This window comes from Catharus ustulatus, chromosome 1 (genome assembly GCF_009819885.2).
Source record: "Catharus ustulatus isolate bCatUst1 chromosome 1, bCatUst1.pri.v2, whole genome shotgun sequence".
Lineage (NCBI taxonomy): Eukaryota > Metazoa > Chordata > Aves > Passeriformes > Turdidae > Catharus > Catharus ustulatus.
In genome coordinates, this window is record NC_046221.1 from 111,561,396 (window position 1) to 111,580,071 (window position 18,676).

General features: G+C 40.8%; 1 protein-coding gene across 1 annotated transcript in view; it reads left to right on the plus strand.

The window, feature by feature from the left end:
• COLEC12 (collectin subfamily member 12) overlaps nt 1–18,676 on the plus strand; it is a 94,844-nt gene that overhangs the window by 33,001 nt on the left and 43,167 nt on the right. The gene's annotated exons all lie outside the window — the stretch shown is intronic.

Sequence of the window (18,676 nt, forward strand, 5' to 3'; positions counted from 1 at the left end):
AAGACAATTTGGTGTCCTGGATCTACCATTCTCTATTACTATTACTATTGTGAGTTGCAAACTTTTTCCAGTCTTTCCCAGTTTTCACAAGGGTAAATCCATTATGAGAGTAAATAACCTTCCTAAAGATGCAGTAAATGGTGCAAAGGAAACAGTCATTTGGAAAGAAGGATAAAGCACCCTGGATGGGTATGTTAACCTAGGCACTGAGAGAAGCTCTGGATTCTTGAAAATGTTTTGCAGGGGATATCCCATAGTCCATGCAGCCTCAGTATTCCAGTGATCTGTTCCAGCTGTTATCATGAGCACCACAGCATGACAATCACCTCCGTGTGCATTACTCATTCTCCATTTTACGGAATGTCTCAGTACTTATTAGATCACTGACAGGGGGAACAAGCCATCCATTGAAGGAAACCTGGATGTAATTAAGCATTGTTCAACTGAATCCTATTAGTGTTAAATAACAAAAGATGTTACACATAATCTGAATTAGTAAACTACATGGAGGAGTACAGCAAAGTCACGAAGGCAAGGACTGATGCTCAGCAGAGACTGCTGCTCTGGGAGATATAGTCTTGGTGACATATTAGCCATGATGCCTGTTAGCCATGTGTCATTAATTCTGGCTTAACATTCTCCAGATATGAGAGGGAAGTGCTGAGGTTATGCAGGCATTGACTAATGACAAATAAAACCTGGCCTGGCACAGAAGAACGGCAGATTTTTGTAATCTCTAGTGACCACATGCCCAAAATAAGAGAAGACAGAAAATATTTCAGGGTGGTGCTTCTGCTTTGTCATAGGAATGAATGTGAAATCCTGGGGAATCCTCTGGGGTTTTTTGTGTAACAAAACAATAGGAGCCAGACAGATCACTATTAGCAGACCCCAGCAGGAGCTCCTCATCCTGCAGGTGGCTGATGCTGCACTCACCAGTCTGCTTGTGTGGCTGTGGTGCAATGCAGGACACATGATCATGCAGTAAGCAACACCATCAGCATCCAGGGTAGAGAGGCTCAGTTTCTGCAGCAGAGTCCAAGCAGGCTGGGTAATCCCCAGCCCTACTGAGCACCAAGCCCATTTTCTGACTGACTTGCATCCAGTGTGTGGCTTGCACTCTGGCTCAGATTGCTAATAAATTCAACCCACTGAGGTGCTCTAATAAGGGATCGGTTTTTAGGCCCTAGGTAGGTGCAAGTCTTGCCAATGTAACTGTGCTCAAATACTTAATTTTGGACAGATTTCCTCTTAGCACCTGGAAACCTATATATGTGTAAGTTGAAAGGCAGGGAGAGATAATCTCTCAGAAGCTAAACACTACATTTGGCATTTAATGTTCTTGATATCAGTACAATACACTGCGTCAAATGTAGCAGTTTTATTCCACCATAAAAATGATGAAAAGGATACAGTTTTCAGGTTTCTTTCAGTCAATTGTGTGAGCTTTCCTCGTTGGTATGCTTGTTAAAAGAAGCTTCCTGTTCTTTTTAGTAAGTTTTGTGACTTAACCCCAGGTGGCAGCTAAGCCCCACACAGCCACACGTTCACTTCCCTATTAGCAGGATCAGGTAGAGAATCAGAAAAGTTAAAGTGACAAAACTTGTGGGTGGAGATAAAGACAGTTTAATAGGGAAAGCAGAAGCTGTGCACAGGCAAAGCAAAACAAGGAATTCATTCACCACCTGATACTAGCTCAGTAGGTTAGAGCATGGTGCTGATGTCTGATCACTCTCCAGGCCATTCACTTGAAAGTTGGACTCAATGATCCTTGCAGGTGCCTTCCAAATCAGAATATTCTGTGAAATATCTGGGAGATCATTTATTTCCTCTGCTCAGGCAAGTGTTCCACCATTTCCAGAGAAGCTGGGCTCCATCACTGTAACAGTGACTTGGGAAGGCAAACACCATCACTCTAAATACCCCCATCTTCCCCTGGCTCTATATGCTCAGCATGATGCCATAGGTTATGGAATATCCCAGAGGTCAGCTGGGGTCAGCTCTCCTGGCTGTGTTGTCTCCCAGCTCCTTGTGCACTCCCAGCCTGCTCACTGGTGGGGTGTGAGGAGCAGAAAAGGCCTTGACTCTGCATAAGTGCTGTCCAGCAATTATGAAAATGTCCCTGTGTTATCAACACTGTTTCCAGCACAAATCCACAGCACAGCCCCCTAGCAGCTACTAGGAAGAAAATTAACTCCACCCCATTGCAAACCAGCACAATAAGCAAGAAACAGCTGTGGATTTTAGTTTATACCTCATGTGTTCCAACACAGTGAAGTATTGTAGGAATTAAGGCCAACAGGCACAAGTACTGAATGCAATGATGATGAAAATAATACTGGTAGAATTAGGGAAATATAAAAATTGTTATTATTTTTGTTACTACTGTTTCATCAGAGGCCATTACACTACAATTTTTCTTTCAGAAGTGGATTTCAGAACTGAATAAGGAATTTTCTTTATCTACTGTATTTCAGAAAATTCTCACCAGAGGAAAATGCTCAGTTACATCTTGTACATCCATTTGACTTAATAAAGACATCTGAGGCCAAAGAAAAATTTTGCTATTCACTCCTCTTTTTTATTAGAAAAAAAAGAAATCACACTGTCTTTAGCACAGTTATGTTGGTTTCTTGTGTATCATGTCTTGGATAAGCTGCATATTCATCAAAAAAGTGAGGGGAGGTGAAGAGTTTTTATGAAAATATTTTCCTTAACAACAGCAGAGAGTCACTGGTCATTTCTCAGTCATCACTGATGTTTTCAACAAGGGAAATGTGTGTCATCATCCTTTTGGTACAAGAGATGAGACTGAAACCAAGGCAAGAAATTTGCTTGTGGTCATGGCAGATCAGCATTTCTGAGGATCATGTAGAACAATTAATTTGTGCTCTGATATGAGACAGGAGGAAAAGTCCTGATGGTCTTCCAGCTCTAGTGCCTGTGTTGTGCTTGAAAATTCACATCATCTCCATTTGAAACAGTAAGAAGGAGAAAACACACTTTTTATGTGGTTCTCTGCCTCTGGGAACAGCAGACTACAGACATCAGGAGAAAGCAAGGGAGCTGGAGACAAAGCAAAGCTGGTGGGGGGCACCCAGGTAACTTTACCCAACTACATTTCAGATCCATGCTCCCAGCATGGAAATAAAATGCAAAACACATTGAACAAGTGATTTATAACTGAAGAGGTAAGTGCCAAAAACATTTTGGGCACTTATTAAAAGTTTAGTGTTGCTGTGGGAGGTTCTTAAATTGCAGCAATGCTAGGAAATGGCACTGTTACAAAAATGTATAGACATTTCTAGAGCATGTAAAATTATTGGATAAAAAATAACAAGGCCATGCAAACTCAATTTCCAGTGCAAATTATCATATGAGTTGTCTTTCCAGATGTAGGTGTTAGGTGTAAGAGAAGTAACTGTGTGGCCACGCTGTGCTATGGCTAAGAAACTTGTCATAACTAAACATATCATACAGGCCTTCCCTGTAGAATTCCCCTTTTAGAAGGAGCTGATGCCATTTAATGTCAGTGCTAGAAATGAGTTGCATCCAGCCAGAACCAGTAGGAATGCAAGTTCCAATGTGTTTCAGGAAAGAAAGATAAGAACTCAATTTTAGGTCAAATTTGACTGTGTGATCTTGGTTCTCAAGTGGTTTCATGTCTGGGAGAAATCTATAGGTTGTAAAGAGTCAACATTTTAAAAGGCTAATTGTGGTCAAGAGGTTTCTGCCATTCAAAGTAAATGATAATATTTTGTTGCATGTAAATAAAAACCTAATTTATTTGTCACAGTACCAAGTTCTCCAATCTTCTCTGGTGGCAGTGTCTCTCTGAGATGAAGGAAATTTTCAAGTGGAGGAAGTAGATGTAGCTGAGTCTTCTTTCACTTTTTGTTTTTTTAGTGAAAGTGCAAAACAACTAAATACAAATGCTGTACCAACTAAAGAAGTCTGTAAAGATTGATTGCCAGAGGGGTGTTTGCTGTAGTTTTCAGAAAATCCATAGTGCTATTTTTCAGATAAGAAGTTAAACTATAGGAAATAAACACAAACTTGCCAAGCCATGTGTTTGAGAGCTATCCAGATTGAAGGCCAGTCTGTTAGAAGACAATTAAATCTACCGTGTAAGCCCACAGATTTGTCCTGTATCTGTGTGGTACTTTACTTGGGGGTTGAGACAAGTAGTGTCTCAATAAAAAACAGCTCCTGTTTTGTTTCAAAGTCACATTGTAGTAGGCAAGTGTTTGTGCAGACTGAGTTAGGGGCAGCTTCTGGCTGGTGTGAATACCTGCTGACAGGCAGAAAATTACATGTGCAAGTGTTGTATCAACAGTATCTTATGCAGAACCTTTTGTAATGAAAACAGTAATATAGCTTCTTGTTTACTGCAATGTGGAGTTCTTGATACATCACTCTCCTTCCTAACCATGTCATGATTCGTGGATTTGGAGAAGCTGAACTATGCTCTTGGTGGGGCAATGTCTGGTAACCCACATCTCTCATATTGCTGGTTTGTGTTGATCCCCAGTTCCTTCCCAGGATTGCTGAGACTGCCGTATCCATAGGATGGGATTGGTCTCCAAATCAGTGAAACCACCTGCCAACAAGGTATATTCAGGACTCACGATGGAAAAGTCATAGCTTCAGGCAACTCTTCTGGCCCTGGTTGCTGGGAGAATAAAGAGTAAAATCTGTCTTTAGACTGGCAAGGATGAGATCCAAGCTCCTTGGCTTCTCTTTGACAAGGGTACTCCCCCTGTTTGTTGGTGTTCAGGACTCTCCTTAGCCTTGGAGAAGTGAAGAGAAACTTTGAGAGAGTGTTTCATCTGACGAAATGCTTGCTTGCTGAGCTTTCTGAGTGATATTTCTTGCTTGTTAAGCTCAAGATACATCTTAGCACTTCATGAACTGATGAAGAAAATCCCTTACTGCTGCTCAGCCAAGGTGGCCATGGAAAAGCAGCATGGCTTGAAGGGCTGTTGTAATTCTTAAATTGCTTTAAGCACCCTGCGCTACTGTGGGAGAAGTGACTTCTTGAACAATGCGAGTCCCTCATGGTCATGTAACCTAGGGAGTTAGTGCTGCAGAATGCTTTGGAGGCTGCATTTGTGCTGGAGAGGACCCTGTGGTCTGCCAAGGCTTGGCACTGCTGTTGGCTGAACGGGAATGTCGCTCCTTGTGATGCCAACAGAGAGCCGAAGGGCTCGTTCTCCTCTTTGAACTGAGGACCCCAGAGCAGGGCTCCTTGGTTACACAATAAAATAATAAAAATGCTAGCTTAAATTTTGAATTAGTAAAGAACTATTTTTGGCTTTCTCAGAGACAGCATCTGTAAATAATCAGGCAGAAGCCTTTCCATAAAACAGCACAGAAAAACCTCAAAGAGCATTTAGATTCTGCAACATTCAAACAAGATTTTTAACTCATGGGGAAGCCAACATCAACACAATGCTTCCTGCACATAAAAGCATGGAATTTCTTAGCAGTGTGGGGGCAATAAATGACTATCACATTTCCCTCCTTTCTAAAACCTAAATATTTTTCAATGGAAATAGTAATATTGATGGAAAAAGAAAAGAGGACCTTGAGTTATGTAAGAATTTATTTAAGCTCTGAACCTCCACACACTGCAGACTGGAGGCTAATTAAAGAAAAACTTCAGCGTCTCGGTTTTGCTCTGACTGTCCTCCAAGCTCAGGAGATCAAGTATACTAGTTGAGATCCTTCTTCTAATCATTCACATTCGTGACCCAAGTTTTGAGTTCATTCCTGCTGCTCTCGGACAGGTCCATCCATAATTCAAACAAAAGAGGTGAATGACACACTCTTAATTTTGTCCTCTGCAGAGGCAGGAGGATGTGATGACAAGCAGGTATACACATTTATGCTCCTAGCAACCTCTGACCACAGGGTTTGCCCACAATGTTTGTGAAATCAGAAATTCATGGCCAAGTACGTATGTATGCGTTATTTGTTAGGGAAAATGTAAACATTTGCCACTGTAAAAAAAATTAATACTTTATTCAAGATGCTGTTACCTTGATTTCTTAGCTCTCTTAGGAGGTGTGCTGTTGGTTCAAGGGGCTGCCTAGTCAGGCTCCTGTGCTTTTGAGTGGAAAATTGTTTATGAACAACTGGTTACATTTCTGGTCATTAGATCGGACAGAAACCTATGAATCTCCAAGCTGTGGATAAACACATAGCGAGTTTCTGGGAGAGATGACTGTTGCAGGCAAACAAGACTGGGGGGTGTTGCGATTTAACATGGTCCCACAAGCAAGTTGTGTGGTTCCACAAACCACCCTGGTTTGTGAACTACTGCTAGAGAAGGGCTGAATTAAGCACTTATTTCATCTGTGTGAATCTCTGGATAAAGAACCAAAATCAGTCTTGTACTTCCTGTTTACCAGTCTGGTTAGCTTTTAGCTATCGTTTGTAAGTTGTCATTTAGAGTGTCTAATTATCCAGCTTCCCACAAACAACAGATTTGTGACTTTTCCCAGATGAGGCACAGTTATGAAAAGTCATACAGTAGAGGAGTCAAGATAATGGTATGCAAAATTGTGCCTAGATCTGTTTTTCTCTGCTAAATGATTTACTCATTTTGATATTCTGACAAGTTCCAAAGCAATTTCCCAAAAAAGCTAATGTTTGCTTCATCAGCAGCTTTCAGAGGAAACAAAATGTTGTGGTTTAGACATGGGGAAAGATGAGATACAGAGATACTGAGCTTACCAAAGTGCACCCACTATGAGTTCTCAGAACCCTCAGAAGGAGGTCAGTCAGTGTTGGTGGCACCGGGAGCCTGGCACAGTTGTAGATCCTGGCTTTATCGCGTCTCCTAGCCACCTCCTGCTTTCTGGCTGCCCTCAGCAGGTAGTGCTGGAGCACAGGCACATAAAGCAGTGCCCAGACATTGTGTGGTCTCTCTGCAGCTCAACACTGACCTTTTCAAACGGATAAAGGACATCAAAGCTGGTTTGCAGCTTTGAAAATCCTGGTTGAGTCTACTACCACATGAAAATGCTTTGATGAAAGTAAAACCTGAATGAAGACAGACTCCATCCTCTGGAAATACTTTAAACTCTATCCCACAGTAAGACTTTCTTTGGGTGTTTTTTGTTTTGTTTTGTTTTGTTTTGGGGGGTAGTTGTTTGTTGGGGTTTTTGTTTTTGTTTTTTTTTTTTTTTTTGTTCTGTTTTGTTTTTTAACTGCTAAATTTGGGAACAGAGCAGAGATTGGCACTTCTGTTATGGAACCATGAGAAAACCAAAGGTTTGTTCTGTAATTACTTTTTCAGTGTAGCTTTCTTTTTGCAGAATTACAGGATGGGCAAGGTTGGAAAGGACCACATCTGGCCAAGCTCCCTGCTCAAAGCAGGGCCATCCCAGAGCAAATGGCACAGGGTTGCATCCATATGGTTCTTGAATATCTCCAGTCATGGAGACTCCACAACCTTTCTAAGCAATCTGTTCCACTGTATGGTCATTCTAAAACCAATCTAAGCTGCTATCAGGAGAACAAAAAGCTGGTGTGGAGTTTGTAACCAGCAGACGCACTGAAAGGGAGTGTCAACACTTATGTGTTGCTTGCACATTAGTTTGTTTACTTGTTACTATGACCTGTGGCTTTTACACATTTTTCTTTGACTACAGCACCTACAATTTAAGAAAGATACTCTGTGAGTTTCTCCTGAGAAGGATACCCATAAGAAAGGTTTCTGTAAGCCAGAAGGATGCTGAGCAGAGGAACTCACACAGGAGATAACTGTCGAAGTATGGCAATCCTGCAGCTCTTCACAGAAGACCAAGAAAGTGTTACTTAGCTACAATGTGATTGACAAAAATGTTTATTAACTTGCTTAACACAACTCTTCAATTTACAATTTTTTAGGTAGTGCGAACTGGTGACAATAGATTTTTAGTACTTAAATTGAAGACTTACAAAGCAGGTGTATTTCCCCAGATTACTTGACCTTACGTGTCTTATGCTGCTGCATTTTCATACAAGTACCCCAATTTTTCACATTATATCTAGTATCCATGCAAATTATGACTACTAATGATACTTTCCAGGAGTGCAGACAGTAAAGGCAGGAACAGGGTTGATGTAGTCTCAGAGATCAAAAAAAGATGGACAAGATTGCGCTGTCCAGGTGTTGTGAAACATTTTCTGTCATCCTAGTTCAATAGGTAACGAATGTAGCATGATCAGCACAAGCACACAAGTAATAGTATACAGTATGTTTTGGAACTTTTTGTTCCCGTCTTCCCATTCACTCTTTTCATGCCATGTGGGTAGCTAACAGATGTGTTACATTATACTGCATTAAATCCTGTAGAGGCAATAGTCTTAAGTGCTGTGTCAAATATTTATAATGGGGAATTATTTTAGGACAGGAGCCAAGTGCAATATGGCATCCTTCATAGTGTCTCTCTTGTTTTTGTATGAAGTGGAAGCTCAGCTACTTACAATTACAATTTTACTTCTTCTTTAATCCTCAGCAACCCTTTTCATTTGCCACCATTTGAATGTGTTTTAATTATTACCATACATTAGAGCCACTATTGCTTTCTTTATTAGCTCTCTTATTTCAGCTGGGAAGGGCCAAGTTTTCAAGGTGCGCATTCTGTCCCTACTGCTCATCTAGCTGGGCAAGACCCATCTTCCTTGAGCCCATGAGGCTCAGCACACGTGCAGGAAGTTTGTACTGACTCTGTGCCCTCCAGCAAGCCCATGGCTACAGAGCAGATGCTGGGGAGGGCCAGCCTGCAAGTCATCAGTGCAAGGCTGGGTGCGAGGTGATGCCATCATGCCATCTCAGAATTCAGCTTTTTGGTACTTCTGGCCTGTGAGGTGTGGATCCCAGGGTGGGGCTAATAAGCCTGGCACATCCTGCCAGCTGTATTGCACCTTTTGCACCTTTTGCATTGCAGGGAGGTTATGCTTTTTGAGATTATATTCTCCTTTGTTTCAAGACACTAATAGTTTCATAGCAAGAAGAATTTTCACTCCTAGATCTGCTTTATCTGCATAATGCTGTCTTTATAGACAATGTCTTGCTTTTTCTTTTTTTCACTTTGCAAAAATGAAGACCCTAACCATAGCAGCCTGTCCTGAAAACATCTAAAATACTTGCAGCTATTTTCTCTTTAGAAAACCAGCATGTTAAGGGAGTTTGTTGTTCTAAGGCCACGTGTCTTCCATTTATGAGTCTGCTTAAATGTCAAACTTCTGCATCCTTCTTTTGCTTCCTTTGACTTACAAGCTTATCCAAGTCACTTTTTAAATTGAATTAATTTACATGTTAAGTTAGTCATTAGAGATTCTTTACTCAAAAATATTGACAATATTTTTACTCCTTATTCAGAAATATTCCTTTCTTAATGCATTTGTTACTCAACCAGTTTTATGATTGACTGCATAATTGAATTGTTCAGTTCTTTTTGATTGTTTTAATCATTTACCTGCACGTGCAGGATCCCAGCTTCATAGTTTGATATTCAACACAAAAATACCTTTTTGTTTGTACACGATTTTCTAAAGACTTCAAAATTGTTTTGTCATTTAGATAAAAGTTTAGAAGCATCATTCTCACCTACTGTAATTCTTAGGGTCTGAGTTTAATTGAGCCCAGAGTCTGTTTCAGTGCCTCAATTTGTTTGTCCATTAGGCTGTGGACATGGCTAATGTAGCATGGAGAATGCCCAGATATTTCCATGTCAGTCTCATGTAGTGACACATAAATAGGACTGTTTGCTATCACTCTATCACTTGAAGTGAGACTTTACACTGATCAGCACTGGTATGGCTGTAGCTGAAATACAAGGAAAGATGGATGAGATGAGATGAGATGAGATGAGATGAGATGAGATGAGATGAGATGAGATGAGATGAGATGAGATGAGATGAGATGAATAAAAGAAGATGGACAGACTACAGAGCTGAGTGATGAGATATTTTGTGCAACAAATGTGTATCCTCTGCCAGACATTTTCTGAGCGGTGCCTGTCCTCACCTCTGCACAAGTGGTATGCATTCATTTCAGTGCTATCACTCTCACTGGAAATTTTTCTCCACGTTTAGGAATTTAGAGAATGTATTCAACTACATCTTCTTGATATTTTATTGATATTTGCTTGATATCCAAACTAAAACCAACTCTATTCTAATATTCTCTATTCTAATCATTACTGTGTTACGAAGGGGGGCAGCTGTGACCAGTGTGTAGCAGGGAAAATGAGGCCCCAAGTTTCTCTGTAAGTGCCTTTTTTCAAATCCCAAATCCTAGTATAAAAGTGACATAACTTTTATCGTAGTATCTTGACAACTTTAATCTTCTCTGCTGGCACAGGCTGCAACTCACTCTTCAGATCCTTTCTCCTGTTTGCGAACGGCCTAAAGGAAAATGGAAACTATCTCCTGTTCCATTAAAAAGGCAATTGAAACAAACATAAGGATCTTGGCACAGAAGTCCAAGTCAATCTTAGGTTCTCAATTCAGTGTGGTATTTTCTCATTCCATAAGAAAGGAACACTGTCTGAGGTTTCCAGCTACTCTGGGTGGGCTCACAAGCCAGCAGAATGAAGGGGTGGTTTCTACCAAACTTGGCTCGGGTCTTGTGTAGCAGCTCATAAACACCATGATTTGCATAACCTCTTCAGCATCTGCGTGAAAGAGACTGTCAGTCAACACTTCTGGCATGTCAGGGTCATTCTTAACACATTAGATGTGAAAGGGCACCAACAGGGTGAACTTAATATCCTTCCACTGATGTGACCCACATACCATCTGAGACAGGGAAGGATGTTTTCAATCAGCTCAAAATGATGACTACGAGTTGGGACCACTCAGTCTCTGAGCTGTGTATCAATCAAATATATTATATTCTTCACATGTGATATTCTTGAATCTGTCTAAATTTTCGGGTCTCATTGAGACATAAAATAGCCAGACTGTCAGTCTGGTTTTCATTTGTGCTCCTTCCAGCTCGGCTGTAATTGAGAGCAGCCTCATGCAGTCTATCTATAGCTTCCATATACCTCTTTTAGGCCTGTGTGCTTCCTGCTTTCACACAGAGCCCATTGGAGATGCAACAAGGGAGAAGTTTGGGGAAAAATAAAGAAAATGTGCAGAATACATTTTGCTTTGACAGACTATTTCACTACAAGACCCTGAAGAATTTTTTCATTTTTAATTCATGCTTGCTTTCAAGCATGAGTGGTGTTTTTTGTTTGCCCTTTAGTCCCTCTTTGATTCCAACAAGATTTAGTTTCTAAGGCACTTTTTAAAGTCACAGGAGGTTTACACCTGCATCTTTAGATAATATTGTGCCCTAAAGTAGCCTGTGCCTGCATGATTTGCTCTGAGCCCCAGTAAAAGCCAGTGAAAAGACATTGTCCATTCCAGGTCAACATCCTGGCTCCTGGTCTCTTTTGCTTCACTATGTCAAGGAAAATAGGTAAGGTACAAGAGGGAAATGGGAAAATTTAAATTAAACTTTTTATTTAAAAAATTAAGGGGGAAAATGACTTTGTGAAAATTGTCACCCCTGGGTCTCAATCCTTTCTTAAGCCATCCAACATTTCTTAGGGCACTTAAGAGTCATTGCAGCCTGTGACTAAGTTAAATTCCTGCTTTCATGCTGAGCATGTTCCTAAGTGCAGTCCCCTTCCATCAGCAGGCTTGGAGGAGGGAATTCTTTCAGTCAGGCCTTCTGAGGGTTTAACCACTGGCCTATGCAATGTCTGCTATGGCAAACAAATCAGCTTCCTTCTTTACATATTTGCTCACCATTTGCCTGTCATTGTTCATTAGGGGCTTTTTCTAGTTCACTCAACACATAACCAGTTGTTGGATGCTCTAGTATGTCTGGTTATATATTATCCTTGAAATCCATTTAATACCTAGTATTTTTTGAGGCAATTTTTAAAAAATCATTCAGGGTCTGCCTCTGATTTTAATAGATTTCACTCTTTCACCTCCACACATGATGACAGAAGAAATGTCTGAATTGGAGATTGTACTTTGGTCTTTTAGCAATAAATGTTTGCTGACCAAATATTATTTAATACTCTAAGTGTGGCTGTTGCCCTGTCAGTTGATATCCTGTCAAAGAAGTTGGCCTCATCTCATTTTCTGCGTCTCCAGGGGGATAATAAGTTGTTTCCAAGGTGTGGAAATTATTTAATATCTGGTATTCATGCTTATTTCCAAGTAGTATTTGCTCTAATATGTCACTGAGGCTATCACTACTTCGTTGGAGGTTTTTTTATAACAGACTATTAATACTTTGTTTTTGTGAAGCTGAATGCTTCATTTGCATATTGGCTGGGCTGTCACTTAGAAGAGCAGGACTCTGAGCAAACTGAGGTTAATTGTTGATAAAATTTGTGGCAACTTTATGGTAGACCACCACAGTTCTATTTCCTCAAAACTGAGTACAAATCAACAAATGGAGATGGGTATGGGGATTTTGCTCTAGAAAGACCAAAGGATCTGGGTTTTAGGAGGGCTAGGAAGTGTGTTCACCATCAGGGGAGTGCGCTACGCTTTGCATTTTGTCATGGCTTTTTTGGGGAAATGCTGTTGTCCCAAAACATTTAGTATGATCTGTAATAACCATTGGAAAGGGTGTCAGAAGAATGTGCATGTTAAATTAAAGCCAGGTCCAACTTTAAATCTATGATAATGCCTGCCTTTTTCAGACTTGCTTGTATTAATCAGTTTAGAAAGAGACTGAAACGCTGTGATGATGAACATCATTTGGAGAGAAACTAATTAAAGCAGAAGGGAGTTCAAATGCACATCCTTCCTCTACTTCATTTTGAAGAACTTCTTATGAATAAGTTCCAAATGACACAATCAATCAGATTAGTTTGCTGGTGCTTTTTGTCAGTTGATTTTTCTTCTTTTTGACAGCTGCATCCCTATGCAAGTGTAAAATCTTGGCTCCCCACTGAGCCCTGAGTTTGGAATAATTCAAACTTCATCTGAAACTTTGTTTCCAAGCTTCAATACTGCCATTCTCTGTGTGTATATGAAGTTCAAGTCTTTTTCTTACATGAAAATTATTGAAATAAATGTTTTTTCACTGAAGACTGGTTGAATAATGTTTAGTGTTTTTAATTCCAAACAATCAGTTCTATGTGTGATTATAAAATGTTTTTCTTTGCAAAATAATGTGGGCATCTCTTTATTACAGTTTTATAATGCCACTACCTCTTTCTGTCTCCAAAGTCTTGAAGACTATATTCAGCTAGCAAGAGTACTAAAAAATGTCCATTTATACAATGTGTGTGTGTGTTTGTGTATATATACACATAAGACATGCCTGGGTGTTACATATGCCTGTGTTAGGGAGTATCCTATGAAGTTCTAGGTACATCATTTACCACAAATATGTCATTTAAGGTGATGGTAGGTTTTCAATCTTACTCTGCTTTGTCACAGTGAGAAACAATGAGAGCTTTCCAAAATAGTTTAGATGCCATATAATTATTTTAGCAGCTGTGGTTTCAGTTACCTTTAATTAGTTCCCCCTGCAGCTCTAAATAAAGAGAGGCTTCTGTTAAATGCAGTTATTTTCTTCTGCAGATGGCATGATGAAGTGTGGCTACTCATAAAAGGAGACTACTGAACACCACATGGCAAACTTGAGGATCTAAAGAAATGTGCTTATGAGTTAAGGACATGGATCTCTCCATGGATTATTCATGATTTCCAGTCACTACATTTTTATATCAGAATGGTCAGCCCTAAATTTTATGTCGGGTGGCATTGCTGAAAATGTTGGCTTAGGCGCTTGAGAGTTGGTGAGATAGCCCTCCATCATTAAAGCAAATGGTGTTTTGATGCTGTCCTGTATTTTCCCTGTATCATTTACTTGGCTCAGTGGCCCTAACCCTCCTAGAAATCATGGCTCAATCCCTATGAACATCTGTTAAACAGATGAAAAAGTCTCCTAAAGACAATTTCCTTCTCTTATGCATTGGACAAATTTTCAGACCCTGTTCAGGTCTATAAGGTTTTAAATATTGCAGTTGGAAACTGCAGGGCTGCACTCTGTTTCTGTAGCACTCAGTGGTAAGTGCCCTGCTGCCATCCATAGCAGCAAGCAAACACACTACTTCTTTCCAATTAGGATTTTATATAATAATTTCTTACAAAATTCTTCAGATATTTCAAGTTCAGCAGCTTCGTGACTCTTCAGCTGTATAAACAAAAGCCACACGAAGCAAAGTAAGGGTTCACAATAACACAACTTGGGTTTTAAGGGGTAATTTTATTTTTTTTTAAGAGATAAGAACAAATTTATATAAATAAAGATGTTTGACTTGTATTGCTGCTGACTGACAAGGAGGGATGTTTCAGAGTCATGACTTCATTCTGTGAGAGTGAGCTGCAGCCTGGAAGGCGATGTAAGACATCGTGTAGCAGGACCCAACAGGCAGGAGAGCCCTGCTGGCTTCCTTCTGCAACTGCTGGATTGTTTAATCAATTAAAAAATGGTTTCTGTTGCAATCACAAATGTTCCAGTTTGCACTGTTACCCGAGGTCAGAGCTCACCTGACCTCCCTGGCAGAGGAAGAGAAGGGTAAGGAAATCAGGAAAAAGGAGAGTAAGCAAATCACTCTAAGGAAGCCTTGTTTCCTTTACCCCAAACCCAGCAGAGCAAAAAAAAGCTGAATTGAAAGGGAAAAGGGCTAAGACTGAGATTGATTAAGAGAGGTCCAACCCGAAGAAAAGGCAAGGAACAAAACAACCCAGACAGAGAAAAATAAACTACATTAAGATTGAGCCTGGATGAGGCAGTCGGCCACTGGCCAGGAGGGAGCAGCTGCAGCAGGAAGGCCTGGGTCCCATTGAAACAGAAAAGGGGCCATCTTTCTGCTGGAATGAAAGGGAAACAAAAAAATAATTCACCTTTAAAGGCACAGAAATGGCATTCGAGGCTAGGGGAAGGGCAGAGAGGAATAAGACTTTGTGAGTTGTTTTTTTTTTTTCTAGGAACAAGGCGATAGCTGTTGAAATGCTCCCAGAGAGATGTGTGATGGTGCAGATTAATCAGGCTGGCCAGGACGGGTCGGCCACTCCGAGCAGCTTCATTTTGCATCCAGACTCTTGAATGAATGCTTGAAAATCAAGCAAATTTTCTCATTTTTACCAGGGGAGATGAGGCGGATGACATACTATACTGATGACATCATGCCTCACTCCAGATGTGAATAGAGAGGAAAGAAAGTGTAAGATGGATATTTCACCACAAGCCAGTGAAATCCTTGGTACTGAGGGGGAACACAAGGTTGTGAACCTCAACACACTGAGGTTCCACAAAATAAAGGGCAAAAGGAGGCAATGCAAAACCCTGTGCAATTCTGAGTTAAAATTCCAGGTTCAGGCAACAGAGAACAGGTACCATAAATTAAATTTTCATGCCTTGCATAAAATACACCATGCACACTAAGTTAATGTCATCAGTGTCACAGCAAAAATTTGTCTGTGCTGTGTAAATATAAAATTTAGGCTGGAGAAGATCAAAGGGCATTGAGAGAGCATCTCACCTGAAAGAATTCACAAGGAGGTTATTTAGGAAGATCCTGTGGTTTGGTATGTCTCAGAGCCCTTATCTGTTGTTAAAATAAATATGTCCCACTGTCAAGAACTGTTCCAGTTTCATGGTACCAGAATTGTACATTTTAGGGCCCTGCATCAGAAGGCAAGGAAAATTTTTAAGTGTATGTACCTAGTGAATGTAGAAGCAAAATACCCTCTTCAAATTCTGCTCTACTGGAGTTCCTGACTCTCATAGAGCTCCTCAAACTCCCCGTTCCTAAACTATCCTACTGAATTCTTGCTAAATTAGATGCCAGACCTTTGCTTGTTCAAGTGAACAGGTGTAGCACCAACCAGACTATGGAAAGGTTGAGATTCTTTAGCTTGATGTATTGGTGAGACTGACAAATCCTGGGGAAAGGAATACTTTTGGAATATCTATACTAAAGCATGAGAAATACAGCATATGGACTCAGCTCAGGACATTTGCAGGAAACCCATTTGTGTTGGGGTAGAAAAGAGGATGCAACGCTGCTGTAAGTCCTTAATTGATGCAAGTGCTATGTGGGGACATAACAGGAGGGTGGTGTCACATCCTTTTCTTCTTTTTTTATTTTCAGAATTGTTTTTACAGATTTTTGATGATGGCAGATGCTAATTAATTGTGAACTTGTTTGAAACTCTTGGGAGTGTTTCCATCATCTTTGAGTAGGTGATTTATCTTGTGTGTCTGCAAAACCTTTCAGCTGTACCAGAAGTAGCTGTTTCTCAGCACTGCATAAATTGTCCCCAGATTGATTCTGACAAACTATGCAAAGACATGCTGGTTTTGCAATGTTATAATGCATGTTGAAGTCCCCCTATAAACGATAAACATGAGGTTAAAGAATGACTGCCATGTTTGCTATTTGAAACTTTTGCAACATTTTCCCAAAGTTTGGAGTAGTGTTGTAAACAAACAAACAAAGCCACAGGAATGACTACAATTAAGCAGTATAAACAGGCTGTGTCCTGATCAAAACAAGGGCTAGCTAAACGCAAACAGTTATGGTTGCATTCTTATGCAAAAGAGGTTGGTTTGTTGTCTGAATGTCCCTATCCCTGCGTAGCTATGCCAGGCTTTCCATTATGGTGTTTCCTGTTAGGAGCTGCAGTTAAGGTGAACTGGAGGTTAGAGTACAGCCCTGAGAAGCTGTGGCTCAGCTTTGGCTCTCTGCTTCTGGCACAACACCTTACAGATAACCACATCTCACTCTTGAGGTGGTGAGTACCTGAGGCACTGCTCAGTCCAGTTCCTTCTCCGAGTTGCATCCCGATTTCCCAAGGTGAGTAAGGTGCACACAGCCTGAGTCACAGATTGCCAGCTCCTGCCCAGTGCAAGGAGACCCAGCAGCAAGCAGAGCACTGCACAGGTAGCCAGCTCTGCAGGGGCATTGCTTTATGGCATCCTGGCGTGGCAGGGATACAGCAAGGCACATAGCAAGGCATACAGCAAGGCCAAGGCAGAGGGGTACCAGAGGAGCTTGCTGATGAGGTCAGTGCAGGAGGTGACACCAAGATGATCCTGGAGTAAAGAACCAGCAAAGGACAGAACGAAAGCAGTGAGGTTCGTCTTTAAAAGGCTTGGAAATACATTGGACTCAAAAGTGCCTAATCTTTGTGTGAACCAAGCCCTTGGTTTTCCAGCCTCAGCAAACTAGCACAGTGGTGCCAGCTTCCCCATGTCTCTGCTAATCCAGATGAATGCAACTTTGAACATGAGAAATGCAAATCTGTAGTGTGTTGAAAGAGTTGTTGTGACATGTCGCCTGTGGTGAGCAATTCCTAGCAAGTGGGAAGCCACAGTGTGTGGCAGCTCTTGCCTCTGACTGATCTTCAAGGGTTGCTCCAAGCCTGAGTGAATTGCAGTAATTACATCTCGAAGAAAAAATAAATTGAAGTGGAAAGCTTCGGTGAACTCTGCCGGGACTTAGGCCTGGACAAAAGGTTCTAAAGCCATCAGCAGAGCAAATACTGTGTTGAGACCTAACCAGATTAGTGTCACCTCAAAATCATTACCTTCTTGCATGAAAAGAGAATGGCAGTCTTCAGCAGCAGCAGAAACAGCCCCTTCCAGTAAGTACCTCACTGTCTTTTCCTCCTGTGTGTCAGTGATGTAGACATCTGGAGTTCAATCCCAAGTCCAGCTACACTTCAGCAAAAAGAGTCAGTCCAGTCCAAATGTGAGCCAGAAACTGGAGAAACAGAGGAAACTAACTGCACTGCTTAAGTGAAGGCAGATTTGAAATACTCATTTCACCTCTGAGTAATGTAGCAAGCTCCTCACAATTAATGAACTGGATCTATGGCACTAGGACGTGCAAAATAAATGGCTTACATATTTTTCATTTCTGATTTAATTTCTTCAAAGACTCTGTCAACTACAGTTAATATCTATTTAGAGGGCAGATATTTTGTATACACTTAAATCCTCTAGATTTTTTTTCCCCAGTGTTGCACTGCACTGCAGTTGAAGCTTTTGTTTTTAATCCAACCCCAAGTTTTCATGGTTTTCTCAAGATAAAGCCAGAAATGTTAAGTCTAGTCAAATTTTATACTAGTTTGGTGACAGGAACACAAGGAATTGAGGCATAGTTAGGCTAGACATAACTTTGGTTTGGACCTAGCTGTAGCCAAGTGCTTCCTCTTTAAATTGTCCCTGTTCTGTATATTATATTATTAAAGAACATAAGGCATGTGAGTGGATATATAAACATCCCCCCAACAGCGTGGAACAAGGCAGCCTGCAGAACGTGTGGTTGAAGTTGTCAGCTGCAGATACTTACCCACATGCATGAATGGAAATACTGGTGACATTCAGCTGGGTTTGGTCTGCTGAAGTGTTTTGGTTTGGGATTGGGGTTTTTTATTACTGTTTTTGGGTTTAGTTTAATTAAAGAGACAGACACCTTACAACTTCTGCAGGGAATTTATAGTGGATGGCTCTGTCTGCACTTGGTACTTCACAGATATGCCACAAAAAGTAGCTTCAGATGAGTTTTCACATGTAAGACTTGGAGTTTGGCATTATAGGTCAGTTCTTTGTATGTCCCCTCACAGAGACATTCTCTGAAAGCAG